Below are 15802 nucleotides of genomic sequence, written 5' to 3' on the forward strand. Positions count from 1 at the left end.
ACACCGTCCGACCGGCCGAGGGCGTCGACGGTGAGTCACCGAAAACAAGGGAAAGACAACGCAGAACAGCAGAACGATCCGTCTGGAGAGTGAACCAAATGGAGAGCCTAAATGAGAGCAATATGAAGAATGAAACAACGATGAGTATAGCGAATAATACGAGAACGCAGTTGGAACACAACAGAGTTCCGCACTCCTGTGCTGCTCGCTTTTTAGCGATGCCACGCATAGTGTCGAGACGACCACAACAGCGGTCACAAATTCTAGGAACGTCGCCTAGCAGCTGTCATTCAGGTTCATGCCTTCTGAAACGTCCCCTTAGAACAATTTATACATGACTGTGCTTAAACTGACACACAATATTTTTAGCGCAACGCAATCTGACTTTCAGAAATCCCTACAAAAGAATGGCCCTGACTAACATTAACCTATGCGTTTCACAAATCGCTTACCTCACAAAAATCTTGGTTACTCGAACTACTGCAATACAGCGAGCGCCACTACGGCCAGCTAAATAAAAGATTCAAACTACGGAAGGCACTAACTACTGATAGGCATAGTTAGCCAATGAAAGATTTTGATAGAGAACAAACAATGTATTTACCTTAATAGTCATAATATACATGTTCATGACATCCAGTGTTACAAATTTCCAAACTCCGCCATCTCTCTCCCCACATCCACCACTGCTGGCGGCTCACCTCCAACTGCGCAACGCTACGCGCTGTTGACATCCAGCTGCCGCTGCCCAACACTACAATGGCAGACAACAATGCAAACTAGCCACAGACTGCACACAGCACAGCCAGTGATTTTCATGCAGAGCGCTACGTAACGTTGCCAATAAGAAAAAATAAACAGCCTAGATACATAGCCCCCGTGCTCCCCACAAAAAATTTTACAAATTATTTTGGGCACTGGGCAATACATACTTGTTAAAATTTTTCATGAAACGTCCCCTTAGAACAATTTATACATGACTGTGCTTAAACTGACACACAATATTTTTAGCGCAACGCAATCTGACTTTCAGAAATCCCTACAAAAGAATGGCCCTGACTAACATTAACCTATGCGTTTCACAAATCGCTTACCTCACAAAAATCTTGTTTACTCGAACTACTGCAATACAGCGAGCGCCACTACTGCCGGCTAAATAAAAGATTCAAACTACGGAAGGCACTAACTACTGATAGGCATAGTTAGCAAATGAAAGATTTTGATAGAGAACAAACAATGTATTTACCTTAATAGTCATAATATACATGTTCATGACATCCAGTCTTACAAATTTCCAAACTCCGCCATATCTCTCCCCACATCCACCACTGCTGGCGGCTCACCTCCAACTGGGCAACGCTACGCGCTGTTCACATCCAGCTGCCACTGCCCAACACTACAATGGCAGACAACAATGCAAACTAGCCACAGACTGCACACAGCACAGCCAGTGATTTTCATACAGAGCGCTACGTAACGTTGCCAATAAGAAAACATAAACAGCCTACATACACTTCTTGTGGGCTTTCAAGCTCGTCAGGCCAGGATACGAGATCTCACAAAACCACCCCCCCCTTCCAAAAAAATCGTTGCCGCATTGGGCATGAACCACCATGAACGATGTTGAACTGGTCATACGGATGGAAGCCCTGTGACGGTGCTCGAGGGGAGGGGTTTGAGGAATCTTAACACACCTTTTGGTGAATTTCATTGACATCGACCATTACGAGTACTTAACTAGCCGATGTCCACTGTCCATAATGGACCAACAGAGATAGAGCCAACAAAGGTTTTGCTCTGTATGAACGTACCACCCAGCACGTCAGATCGAGAGTTACAAGAGCTGTTATGGAAGAGAGTACATGGTTGCCTCCCAGAAAGGAGCCCTGCCTGACTTATCTCATGGATGGGGGTCGTTCCGTATGTCCCCAGGAATACTGTGAATACCACTGCAGTGGTGGGTGGGGCCACTACAGTCAACATTTTCTGTTTGAGTGTTCGCATCAGCTGCTCCACTTCGCCATTGGAGGACGGGTGAAAAGGTGAGCTAAGGAAGCGTTTGATGCCGCACAACTTTTCAAATGCCATCGCCATGAATTGGGGTCCATTGTCTGATGCAAGAGTACACAGTAGACCTTTGATGGCAAGAATCTGATTAATTGTGAATCAAGTGTGGCGGCTGTCATGGTGGACGCCATGCTAACGATATACATGTAGTTGGAATAAGCGCCAAGACCTAGAGCCCATAAGGGGACCACTAAAATCCAGATACACTATGTGATCAAAGGTATCTGGACACCTGGCTGAAAATGGCTTACAACTTCTTGGCGTCCATCGGTAATGCTGGAATTCAGTACGGTGTTGGCTCACCCATAGCCTTGATGACCGCTTCCACTCTCGCAGGCATACGTTCAATCAAGTGCTGGAAGGTTCCTCGGGGAATGGTAGCCCATTCTTCACGGAGTGATGCACTCAGGGGAGGTATCGATGTCCATCGGTGATTCCTGGCACGAAGTCGGCGTTCCAAAACATCCCAAAGGTGTTCTACAGGATTCAAGTCAGGACTCTGTGCAGGCTAGTCCATTACAGGGATGTTATTGTCGAGTAACCACTCCACCACAGGCCGTGCGTTATCAACAGGTGCTCGACTGTGTTGAAAGATACAATCGCCATCCCCAAGTTGCTCTTTAACTGTGGGGAGCAAGAAAGTGCTTAAAAAACCATGTAGGCCTGTGTTGTGATAGTGCCACGCAAAACAACAAGGAGGGCAAGACCCTCCGTGAAAAATACGATCACACTATAAACCCACCGCCTCCGAATTTTACTGTTGGCACTACACACGCTGGCCGACGACGTCCACCGAGCGTTTACCATACTCACACCCTGCCATAGGATCGCCGCCACATTGTGTACTGTGATTCGTCACTCGACACTGAACGGTCCAATGTTTACTTTCCTAACACAAAGCGAGGCGTTTGTTTGGCATTTACCGGAGTGATATGTGGCTTATGAGCAGCCGATAGACCATGAAATCAAAGTTCTCTCACCTCCCGCCTAACTGTCACAGCAGTTGCATTGGTTCCTGATGCAGTTTGTAACTGCTGTGTCATGGTCTGGCTAGATGTCTGCCTATTACACATTACGACCTTCTTCAACAGTCGGCGGTATCAGTCAACAGACGAGTTCGGCCTGTACGCATTTGTGCTGTACGTGTCCCTTCAGTATTACATCGAAAACGGTGGATCTATAGATATTTAGGAGCGTGGAAATCACTCGTACATTCTTATGACACAAGTGACACCCAATCACCTGACCACGTTCGAAGTCCGTGAGTTCCGCGGAGTGCCTCATTCTGCTCTCTCACGATGTCTAATGACTACTGAGGTCGCTGATACGGAGCACCTGACAGCAGGTGGCAGCACAATGCACCTAATATGAAAAACGTGTGTTTTTGGTGGTGTCCGGATGCTTTTGATCACATACTGTAAATATGCCCCAGGGGCGATGTGGTGAGGGCCAGGGAGCGAAAGACTGAGGATGAGGAGCCTAATGTTGGGCACACACACAAAATCTGATTACCATAATCGCCATGCCTTTGTTCAGCCTTGGACAGTAAGCATCCTGCCTTCCAAGGGCTATTTTTTCCACTACATACGCAAACGCCCACTATGGATAAATTCCTAGATATGAGGGCATAAGATAGTTGGGGTGACAACATGTTTGGTATTTGCTTCTGAATCCACCAGGAGCACATCAGAGACAACAGACTACCGATGAGAGAGGCTGGTTCAGACCCAGAGTTTAGGATCAGCAGATTTTTAAAAATAAGTGGTCCATCGTCAGAGAATATACTGCGTGACACGCCATACGATAGGGTCGTGCCACATGCTTGCATACGTCTTTGTGTGTTGCAGAGTCCCTAATTACTTCATGATCGATACTAAATTCACACATAAAAAGTTTCGCTTAACCTCGGTTCCGAGATTTCCGGAATCTGTAAAGAAAATTTCAATAGGTATCAACATTAACATCATTTCCGCCCTTTTTATTGCTCATGAAAACCACACACTGCATGTAGCACCACCATACAGAGAGACCTTCACAGGTGATTCCTGTTCCTCTGTATCTCCTCCAAATCCGAACAACATCGCTTTGGTTTACTCCTAGACGCCTGGACACTTCCCTTGTTGAGAGCCATTCCTGGCACAAAGTAACAAGGCTCGTTGTGGAGACAGGAGATCCTTGTGACTTAGAAGAGGAGATCCTTGTTGGTCAGATGCTGGGTCTGGACTTGAGGGTAGACGAGAGAGTGCATACGTCTTTGTGTGTTGCAGAGTCCCTAATTACTTCATGATCGATACTAAATTCACACATAAAAAGTTTCGCTTAACCTCGGTTCCGAGATTTCCGGAATCTGTAAAGAAAATTTCAATAGGGATCAACATTAACATCATTTCCGCCCTTTTTATTGCTCATGAAAACCACACACTGCATGTAGCACCACCATACAGAGAGACCTTCACAGGTGATGGTTCAGATATCTGTACACAATGGTACCTCTAACAGCCAGTAGCACGTGTACAAGTTCATTGAGGCACTGTTAGTACGTATTGTCCCACTCCTCAACGGACATTCGGCTTATATCCCTCAGAGTGGTTCGTGGGTCGCGTCGTCCATAAACAGCCCTTTTCAATCTATACCAGGCTTGTTGGATAGGGTTGATGTCTGCAGAACATGGTGACCGCTCTAGTCGAGCGATGTCGTTATCGTGAAGGAAGTCACTCACAAGATGTGCACGATAGGGGCGCGAATTCTCGTCCATGAAAACTAATGCTTCGCCAGTACACTGAGGATATGGTTGCCTTAGCGTATCGTACAGCCGTTACGGCGCCTGTCATAACCACCAGCGGCGTACATCGGCACCACACAATGCCAACCCAAAACAGCAGGGAACCTCCACGTTGCTAAACTAGCTAGACAGTGTGTCTAAGGTGTTAAACCTCACCAGGTTGACTCCTAACACGTCTCCGACGATTGTGTGGTTGAAGGCATATGCGACACCAATCGTTGAAGAGAACGTGATGTCAATCCTGAGCGGTCCATTCGGCATATGTTTAGGGACCATCTGTAACGCGCTGCATGGTGTCATGGTAGCAAAGATGGACCTCGGCATGGACGGCGGGAGGGACGTCGCGCAGCAAGCACCACATTGCGCACAGTTTGAGTCGTAACACGACATCCTGTGGTAGCGGTCATCCACTGCAGTAGTAGCCCTTGGGCCGTCTGAGCGAGGCATGCCATCAACAATTCCTGTTCCTCTGTATCTCCTCCAAATCCGAACAACATCGCTTTGGTTTACTCCTAGACGCCTGGACACTTCCCTTGTTGAGAGCCCTTCCTGGCACAAAGTAACAATTCGGATACCATCGAACCGCGGTATTGACCATCTAAGCATGGTTCAACTACAGACAACACGAGCTGTGTACATCCTTCCTGGTGGCATGACTTGAACTGATCGGCTGTCGGACCCCCTCCGTCTAAGAGGCGCTGCCCTTCCATGGTTGTTTACATCTTTGGGTGGGTTTAGTGACACCTATGAACAGTCAAAGTGACTGTGTCTGTGATAATACATAAAGAAAAAGTTTTGCACCACCCCGGTTCAAAGAACTCCTGAAGATAGATGTTGGCTGTGTATATTGCATCACAGGCACAGCCACAACCATGTACGAGCAGCGCCTATTAGACGGAGGGGTCCGAAAGCCGATCAGTTCCAGTCATTCCACTAGGAAGGAGGTAGACGCCTCGTGTTGTCTGTAGTTCAACCACCTCTAGACGGTCAATACCGTGGTTCGATCGAGTCCGCATTGTTACTTTGTGCCAGGAAAGGCTCGCTGAAACGGAAGTGTCCAGACGTTTCGCAGTGAACCAAAGGGATGTTGTTCGGACAAGGGGGAGATACAGAGAGACAGGAACAGTCGTCCGCAGCTCGTGGTCGTGCTGTAGCGTTCTCGCTTCCCCCGCCCGGGTTCCCGGGTTCGATTCCCGGCGGGGTCAGGGATTTTCTCTGCCTCGTGTTGTGTGATGTCCTTAGGTTAGTTAGGTTTAAGTAGTTCTAAGTTCTAGAGGACTGATGACCATGATGTTAAGTCCCATAGTGCTCAGAGCCATTTGAACCATTTGAACCAGGAACAGTCGATGACATTCCTCGCTCAGGCCGCGCAAGGGCTACTACTGCAGTGGATGACCGCTATCTACAGATTATGGCTCGGAGGAACCCTGACAGCAACGCCACCATGTTGAACATGTTGAATAATGCTTTAGGTGCAGCCACAGGACTTCGTGTTACGACTAAACGGTGAGCAGTAGGCTGCATGATGCACAACTTCACTCCCGACGTACATGACGAGGACCATCTTTGTAACCATGAAACCATGCAGCGCGGTACAAATGGGTCCAGCAATATGCCGAATAGACCGCTCAGGATTGGCACCACGTTCTCTTCACCGATGAGTGCCGCATATGCCCTCAAGCAGACAACAATCAGAGACGTGTTTGGAGGCAAGCCAGTCTGGCTGAACACCTTAGACACACTGTCCAGCGAGTGCAGCAATTTGGAGGTTTCCTGCTGTTTTGGGTGGCATTTTATGTTACCGACGTACGCCGCTGGTGGTCGGTCGTGGAAGGCGCCGTAATGGCTGTACGATACGTGAATGCCATCCTCCGACCGACAGAGCAAACATATCGGCAGTAAATTGGCAAGGCATTCGGCTTCATGGACGACAATTCGCGCCCCTATCAAGCACATCTTGTGAATTATTGCTTCAGGATAACGAATTCACTCGACTAGAGTGGCGATCTTTCACTCTGAGGGATCTACGCCGAACCGCCGTTGAAGAGTGGGACAATCTGGACCAACAGGGCTTTGATGGACTTGTGGATAGCATGCCACGACGAACAGAGGCATGCATCAATGCAAGAGGACGTGCTACTGTGTATTAGAGGTACCAGTGTACAGCAATCTGGACTACCACCTCTGGAGGTTTCGCGGTATGGTGGTACAACATTCAGCGTGTGGTTTTCATGAGCAATAAGAAGGGCGGAAATGATGTTTATGTTGATCTCTACTGAAATTTTCTGTACAGGTTCCGGGACTCTCGGAACCGAGGTGATGCAAAACGTTTTTTGCTGTGGGTATATGTCTGCTTTCTGCTTAATGTGTTGTGAATAGAGCTAGTGGTAAAGAAGTAATGAGATAAACATTATGCATGATGCGGCAGTTTTTCGTGTATCTTACAGGATTCGTGAGGTCATATCTCCTGAACTAAATGTCTTGCAATGATATGAATTTGCCGCTAATTTATGTGGTGTGCGAGAGTACTGTCTACAAAAACCGTCGAATTCCGTTAGCAAGGAAGTAATACATTAAAACCTCGTGCCTCATGCGGTAGTTTTATTGCATGAATAGCGAAAATGTAGCAACCGATAAACTATTCTTTTCTTCATGTTGGAAGGATGGCGCGGTCTGTCACTGAGCATGAGTTTATTAAAGGTTTGATGTTATGCGCAAAGTGTTGTGACGGTACGTCACATAAATATTGACATTTTTATCGGTTGTAAACTGTAGTTAACGTATTTTATGAATATAATTAGTATAAAAGATACAGTTAATGTTCTTGAAACAACTGATATGCAGCGATAATTTAAGAGTAGCATCTTTATTTAATACATGTTTATGAAAATATAAAATGATCGAAAAGAGACGCGATTGTACGGCCGAGGAGGAAGGACGCACTTCATGGTACACACACTGTTTTGTTTCGCGGTGCGGAAGGCAGCTATTGAGCGGCTACAAATATTTTATGTAAGTTATTGGGTATTCTGCTAAAATAAGCTAATTATTGTTATCACAAAATGTATTTCCTTGTAATAGCTGTCACCTCAAATGGTCGCAACGGGTAGTTATTTTTAATAAGCAATTTTTCAGTAATTTGCTCTGCGGGAAGCTCTTCTTCCGATACAGCCTCTGGTCGGCCATTACGCGCCGAAGTATTAATTTATTTTTCAAACTGTTAACAGTAACTGTAAATGCGAGAGATTTCGTTGTAAGAACCTTTCTAAATTGCAACAGATGATTAATTTACGTTAAATTTCATTTTTTAAATTATACAGATTCCATGAGTTCAGTAAGTTTTATGTTGGCCGCTCCACGCCAACAATCGAAATTATCTCGAGCCATGATTTGCAGTCACTCAATAGGAATTAACAAAATTACATTCAATTCGGCTAACGACAACCATTTTTAGTTACCACGTTCAAAATCTAAAGTTAGAACATGAATAACAGCGGCCCTTCAAGAATCCGTTTCATATTTACTTATGCACTTAAGTAAAACTGATAAGAAAAGATAATATCCCTGAGAGAAAGAATGATGATCTAACAAAAGAAAAATTCATGCTGATAAACATATATATATATATAACGTAACAAATAGCAATGTAACAGTTCGTTGCAAGTCACTAAGTGATCCCACACCCAAACAATGGATGAATAAAGTACAGGTACTAGCGCTTTGTGGGCTACACAGCTTTTGCTCCAACCCTCTTTCCTTTTTGACTGGTTTATGCTTCTTAACCTCCACAGCGATTGTTACAAGACGGTAAGTGATACAATGACATATGTACCTAGGTTGCTTGAAATCGGTCCTTTACTTTACTTTATTTTATTTTATTTTACTTTTATTTTTTATTTTTTTTTTATTTTTACATTTCGCTATGACCGGTTTGGTCATTGCCATCTTCAGTTCATAAAAGATTCTTATGTAGTATCAACGTCAAACTGAACATCTAGGTACATCATCATCATCAGTTATCTGCTATATTAGAAGGTCCTTTGCCTCTCCATTTTCTGCGATCCATTCCTTCCTTCTTAAGGCTGCTGTATGTTGTACCGTCCATCATGTCATCCAGTATCTGGAATCTCTTCCATCCTCGCTTCCTTTTCCCTTCCACATAACCTTCTAAAACTGTTTTTATTAGTCCGTCATTCTTTCTTAATATATGCCCAATCCAATTTCTTTTTCTTCTCTTTATTACATCTAGTAACTATCTTTTCTCTCCCACTCTTCTCAGTACCTCTTCATTTGTTACTCTGTCCATCCAACTTATGCTTTACATCTTCCGCCATGTCCAGATCTCAAAAGCCTCCAGCCTTTCTCTGTCTTTTTTCCTCATAGTCCATGTTTCAGCGCCATATAGAAGAACACTCCATACAAGACATTCTTTCTGAGTTCTCTGTCCATACCGCTGCAGAAGATTCTCCTTTTCTTATAAAACGCCTCTTTTGCCATTTCTATCCTTGTTTTAATTTCTGTGGTGCACTTCCAGTCGGTGTCTATCCTGCTTCCAAGATACTTAAAATTTTGCACCTGTTCTAGTGTTTCCCCATTCAGCACAATTTTTATTTCCTTATTTCCTCCTATTGCCAATACTTTTGTTTTATTTGTGTTAATTTTCATTCCATATTTTTTTCCGTTAGTTGCAATGGTGTCCACCAAATCCTGTAATTCTTTTTCCCCTGTGGCTAGAAGGACCATGTCATCAGCAAATCTCAAGCACCCTACTCTTCTTCCTCCAATTTCTACTCCTTTGTCATCTATTGAGCATTGGTCAATCATATTTTCCAAGTACAGGTTGAAAAGAGTAGGTGATAAACAGCATCCTTGTCTTACTCCTTTCCCTAGTTTGATCCAGTTTGTACTTTCTCCTCTCACTTTAACTGAAACTTTTTGATTAAGGTATAATGAGTTTATAAGTCTTTTGGTTTTCCAGTTCACTCTCTTTTCCCTCATAATAGTCGCCAGCTTGTCCCAAACCACATTGTCAATTGCCTTTTCTAAATCGATGAAGCACATATATAGGTCTCTTCCTTTTTCAATAAACCTTTCTCCCAAGATTCGTAGGAGCCCTATTGCATCTCTGGTGCCCGTATTCCGTCTAAAGCCAAACTGCTCCTCGCCGAGATTCTCCTCTATTAGTTTTTCAAGTCTTTTATTAATTATTCTTAACATCACATTGGCTGCATGTGAAATGAGGCTGATTGTCCTGTGCTCGCTGCATTTCTTGGTTCCTTGTTTTTCCGGTAATAGAATCATTACTGTTGTCAAAAAGTCCTCAGGCCATTCACCACTGTCATATATTTTATTACATAACCTCAATATTTCTCTTATTCCATTGTGGTTCAAGCATTTTTGTATTTCTCTCGGTATTGTATCTGTACCTACTGCTTTGCCATTTTTCATTGCAGCAATGGCAGACTTTACTTCTTTCATTATGATGGGCGGTCCTTTCTCTTCATCACTTACACTGTTGTGTGATTCAAGTTCGAGAGTTTCTGGTTTGCTATTTGTGTCATATAGCTCTTTTATATATTAATCCCATCTCTGGAGGACATCGTCACGATCTTTGTACACTACCTCTTCGTCTTTAATCAAAATTTCCATAGTAGCACTTCCTGCTCTGTTTTGTTCCCATGTCATAGTCTTTACTCTGTTGTATAGTAAGTCCTATTTTCCCTTCCTGTCCAGTTCTTCAATTTCATCACATTCCTCTTTTAGCCATTTTTTCCTGCTCCGTTTTTCTACGCAGTTCGTTATTTAATCTTCGGTATATCTTTCTTGCATCTTCAGTGTTCTTGTTTTTCAATTTTCTTCTCTCCTCCATCTTGGAAATCATTTCTTGTGTGACCCATGGTTTTTTTTTACCTTTTCCCTTTTACATATCCTATATTTTGCTGTCCTGCTTTAATGATTGCTTCTTTCAGCATATTCCAGTACTCGTTGGCATTATCAGGTGCTTCTTTGTCTCGTAATGTGTTTAGAAAGTCCCGAGACAGCATTTCTGTAATTTGTTCTTTGTTGAACCTTATCTTCTCTAGATCCCACTTCTTCACCATTGTCGCCTTTTTCAGTTTTTTCATTCTTATTTCTATTTCTGCCATAAGTAAGTTGTGGTCACTATTAATATCTGCACCTGGTAATGTGTGCACCTTCTTGATTCCATTCCTATATCTTTCTTCTACCAGTATAAAATCGATTTGGTTTCTGTATTTATCCCCTGGTGATTTCCAAGTGTAGAGCCTCCTCTTATGGTTCTTGAAACATGTGTTTGCCGCTATCAGCTGCCTTTCCCTGCAGAAGTCAATTAACCATTCACCTCTGTCATTTCTCTTTCCAAGACCATGACTGCCTACTATGTTTCCCTCTTTCCCTTCTCCCACAATGGCGTTCCAGTCTCCCATTACTATTTTGCAGCATTTTTTATTTTCGTCCATTATTCCCTCTATTACATTGTACGTTTCCTCTGCAATTTGGTCATCATGTTCTGAAGTTGGCATATACACCTGGAAAATCAGTAAATCTTTTTGTGCTCCTTTCAGCCTTATACCAATAACCCGGTCATTTGCATAGTCTACATATTCCACACATTTAGCCAATTCCTCTGTCATAATCATTCCTACTCCCTTAATTCCAATTACTTCTCCTCCTGAGTAGTAGAATACATATTCATCTGACTGCAACTCTCCATGTCCATTCCATCTTAACTCAGCAACTCCTACGAGGTCCATATGATTCTTTTCCATCTCTCTTTCAAGGTTTTCTAGTTTTCCTGCTTGTAGCAGAGTTCTGACATTCCAGGTACCAATTCTCGTTTTGATTTTTTGCCTCCTTTCAAGTTGTCCTCCCCGGAGATCCGAATGGGGGACTATTTTACCTCCGGACACTGATTTAACATGAGAGGAAGCCATTTTTTGTGCATAGAATGGAGACTGCATTATGCAGGGAAGATAATCTGCGGTGGTATTCCGTTGCCTTCCGCAGTTCTGGAGGCCGCCCCTAACATGGGATACAGACGCCTTTTGCAGCCGCCCGCTCCGGGTCAGACGCTGCATGAGAAGTATAGGTTGGAAAATGAAAGACCCCTAGCCCTCGAAACCTAATAGCGTCAGGGTCGGAAAAGAACAAGAGCTGGCCGAGGGTGACCAGATAGGAAAGATAAAAGTGAGGAGCCTGGCATAAGTAAGTGGAAGCAATGCCAGGACTCAGCTCGGGGCCCCGTGGTCGCCAGCCACGTATCACTAGGTGTGACTTCCTAGGTACATAGTAAGTCCCTAAAATATGACCAAGGACTCATTTTCAGACTTTATATCTACACTTGATATGAAATCGGTCCATTGGTTTACAATAAGATGTAGAACAAGTATACAAACATATCTTAATACATACATCGATTTTTATAACATGTGTGGATTCTGTCGCCCGTGCCAGTTTGGCAGCTTCCGCTTTTAATTACGATGCCCAGTTTGGATATCGAAGAAACCAATAAATCAGAAGCTGTATAGAGCCTACTGACTCGTAAGCTTCATTACAGACGTTGCTCATGCTGTGAGAAAAAAGGATGATATGGTCGATCCATATCTGCATGCCTCCAGACACAAATTCAGATGTTCCTCAAACCCCCTAGCCCGATCGTCTCTTTTTCCTAGCGCTGCCAGCACAAGCGCGGCTGATACATTAATCGTGCTCCGTTGCGGCGAAGTGGCTCGCGGACGAGGACGGGAAGATTCGACGTAAAATTCCTTTTCAGCGGCGCGGCGACTCGCATAAAGTGAAAGGAGAGAGGAGGCGGGAGTCAGGTAATGAAAGACAGCGCGCGACGAGCAGCGAGGAGCTGCTCTGAATGCAGAAAGGGGGTCCGGGTGGTCGGCGGTGATCCATATTGAATGGAGGGGTGCGCGGGAATGAGACGTAATGTGATATCGCAGGCGGCCGGCGCGCCGCCGCGGTAACCGGCGACGCTCTTTTGTCGCCACTGTGCATTCAGCGGGAAGGTGACAGGCTGGCGTTTAATTACGGCCGGGTCGGCGTCGCTTCACGCGCCAAATGCGGGCGTAAATATGGCGCACTGCCGAGCCGAGCCGCCCTTGAAAGAACGGCGGCTATTTGTACCGCGCGCGCCCCACTCTCCCAAATAGCGGGTTACGGTCTGCGCCGCAGTCGGAGTGCTGGGATTACAATCAAAAGGACGGGAACCTGCCGCGCTACAGTGCAGAAGCCTGCGCACACCTTTCCCAGCCTACAGCTCCGTGTCAGTAATAACCTGACGCCCGAAAGTCACGGGAAGGGTAGCCGATTTAAAGACGTGCCTTGCATGACGTCCAAATATTGCGAATACAGTGTACGTGTCACTGCAGCGTCAGTATCAGATCATTCTGTTACAGAAAGTTGTGTAAATAACTGGGCAAACGCTTAGAGTTTACTTATTTTGAACGCGGTATGATATTTTATGCACGCCGCGTGGATCACAGTCATGGGAATGATGAAAAATTTGAGTTTCCGGGTTCAGCAGTGTCTAGGGGGCTGAGATAATCTTTCGCTGAAATAATATTTCAAGACACGTAAACTCCTCATAATACCCAGTAGCACGTCATCTTGCATTGATGCTTGCCTGTATTCGTCGTGGTGTACTATCCACAAGTTCATCGCCAGCCGGAGTGGCCGTTCGGTTCTAGGCGCTACAGTCTGGAGCCGAACGACCGCTACGGTCGGAGGTTCGAATCCTGCCTCAGGCATGGATGTGTGTGGTGTCCTTAGGTTAGTTAGGTTTAATTAGTTCTAAGTTTTAGGCGACTGATGACCTCAGAAGTTAAGTCGCATAGTGCTCAGAGCCATTTGAGCCACAAGTTCGTCAAGGCACTATTGGTCCAGATTGTCCCACTCCTCAACGGCGATTCGGCGTAGATCCCTCAGAGTGGTTGGTGGGTCACGTTGTCCATAAACAGACTTTTTTCAATAAATCCCAGGCATGTGCGATGGGGTTTACGTCTGGAGAACTTGCTGGTCACTTTAGTTGAGCGATGTCATTATCCTGAAGGGAGCCATTCACAAGATGTACATGATAGGGGCGCGAAATGTCGTCAGCGAAGACGAATGCCTCGTCAATATGCTACCGATGTGGTTGCATTATCGGTCGGAGGAAGGCACTCACGTTTCATACAGCCGTTACGCCGCCTTTCATGACTACCAGCGGCCTACGTCGGTCCCACATAACACCAACCCAAAACAGCAGGGACCCTCCAAATTGCTGCACTCGCAGGACAGTGTGTCTAAGGCGTTCAGCCTAAGCGGATTGCCTCCAAACACCTCTTCGATAATTGTCTGGTTGAAGGCATACGTCACACTCATCGGTGAAGAGAACGTGACGCCAGTCCTGCGCGGTCCATTCGACATGTTATAGGGCCCATCTGTACCGCGCTACATGGTGCCTTGGTTATAAAGATGGACCTCGCCATGGACTTCGGGAGTGAATTTGTGCATCATTCAGCCTATTGCGCTTAGTTTGAGTCGTAACACGACCTCCTGTGGCTGCACGAAAAGCATTATTAACCATGGTGTCTTTGCTGTCAGTGTTCCTCCGAGCCATAATCCGTAGGTGGCCGTCACCCACTGCAGGTATAACCCTTGGGCGGCCTGAGTGAGGCATGTCATTGACAGTTCCTGTCTCTCTGTGTCTCCTCCATATCCGAACGACATCCCTTTGGTGTATTCCGAGACGCCTGGACACTTTCCTTGTTGAGAGCCCTTCTTGGCACAATGTAACAATGCGGACGCGATCGTTCCGCGGTATTGACTGTCTAGGCGTGGTTGAACTACAGACAACACGGTTTCTGGTGGCATGAATGGAACTGATCGGCTGTCAGACCCCCTACTTCTAATAGGCGCTGCTCATGCATGGTTGTTTACACCTTTGGGCGGGTTTAGTGACATCTCTGAACGGTCAGAGGACTGTATGATAGAATATACACAGCCAGCTTCTATCTTCAGGGGTCCTGGGAACCGGGGTGATGTAAAACTTTTTTCGATGTGTGTATATACCAGTAGATGAACCTCCAAAATTATATGAATGTAAGACGCACAGTTCAGGATATAAGACGTCATAAACAGTGAGTGTATGAAAATGTAACTGAATGGCCGAATTCTCTACCAATACAGGCGAATTATGTGAAAAAATATGTGTTATATGCTTTACACATATGTGAAGTATATTTGATCGATGCGTAAGCGGGAAAAATAAAATCTAAGACATTAATTCTAAGCCCCTGGAACGATTGCAATCAAATTTTCTACACATATTTCCATCCGGAAAGGAATGCATGGGAGTAAGAACCACCAGCCTCGTATTGGATTGACGGTGATAACCTGGAGAGTGAAGTGGGAATGAGGATATAGACAGAAAGAGAATCGGACCGAGAAGATGGAGAGTAATAGAGGGAGAGGAGGAGAAAGAACGAGGGTGAAGAGAAAATGGTCAGAGAGAGAGAGGAAAGGAGGAGATGGGCTGGATAGTAAGAGGAAATAGACAGACAGAGGAGGAATAAATAGAGAGAAAGGAGGAGAAGTTAGAGAAGGGGAGCAGGAGAAAGACCAATGGATTGGGGAAGGTGCACCATAGCCTCACTTTGCAGGAAAAAAAGACATGTCTCTGTTCCGCAATATAACACACTATCTCACAATAGTGCCATGATTCGAGGCTCTGGCCTAGGATCACCAACTGAAGACCATCGCTTGCTTTAGTCACATACATATATCTGAGTAATGCTAAATGTTGTTATTTTTACGTGAGAAAATGTTATCTTCTCAATAACTTTCAAATCATGAGCTACACCCTTTGTTTTTATATATAAATTAGTGAATTCGATCATGGCACTTTTGTTGTCTACGCCTATGGTCACTTTCAGAACCCAAGTT

This window comes from Schistocerca cancellata, chromosome 1 (assembly GCF_023864275.1).
Source record: "Schistocerca cancellata isolate TAMUIC-IGC-003103 chromosome 1, iqSchCanc2.1, whole genome shotgun sequence".
NCBI classification, from domain to species: domain Eukaryota; kingdom Metazoa; phylum Arthropoda; class Insecta; order Orthoptera; family Acrididae; genus Schistocerca; species Schistocerca cancellata.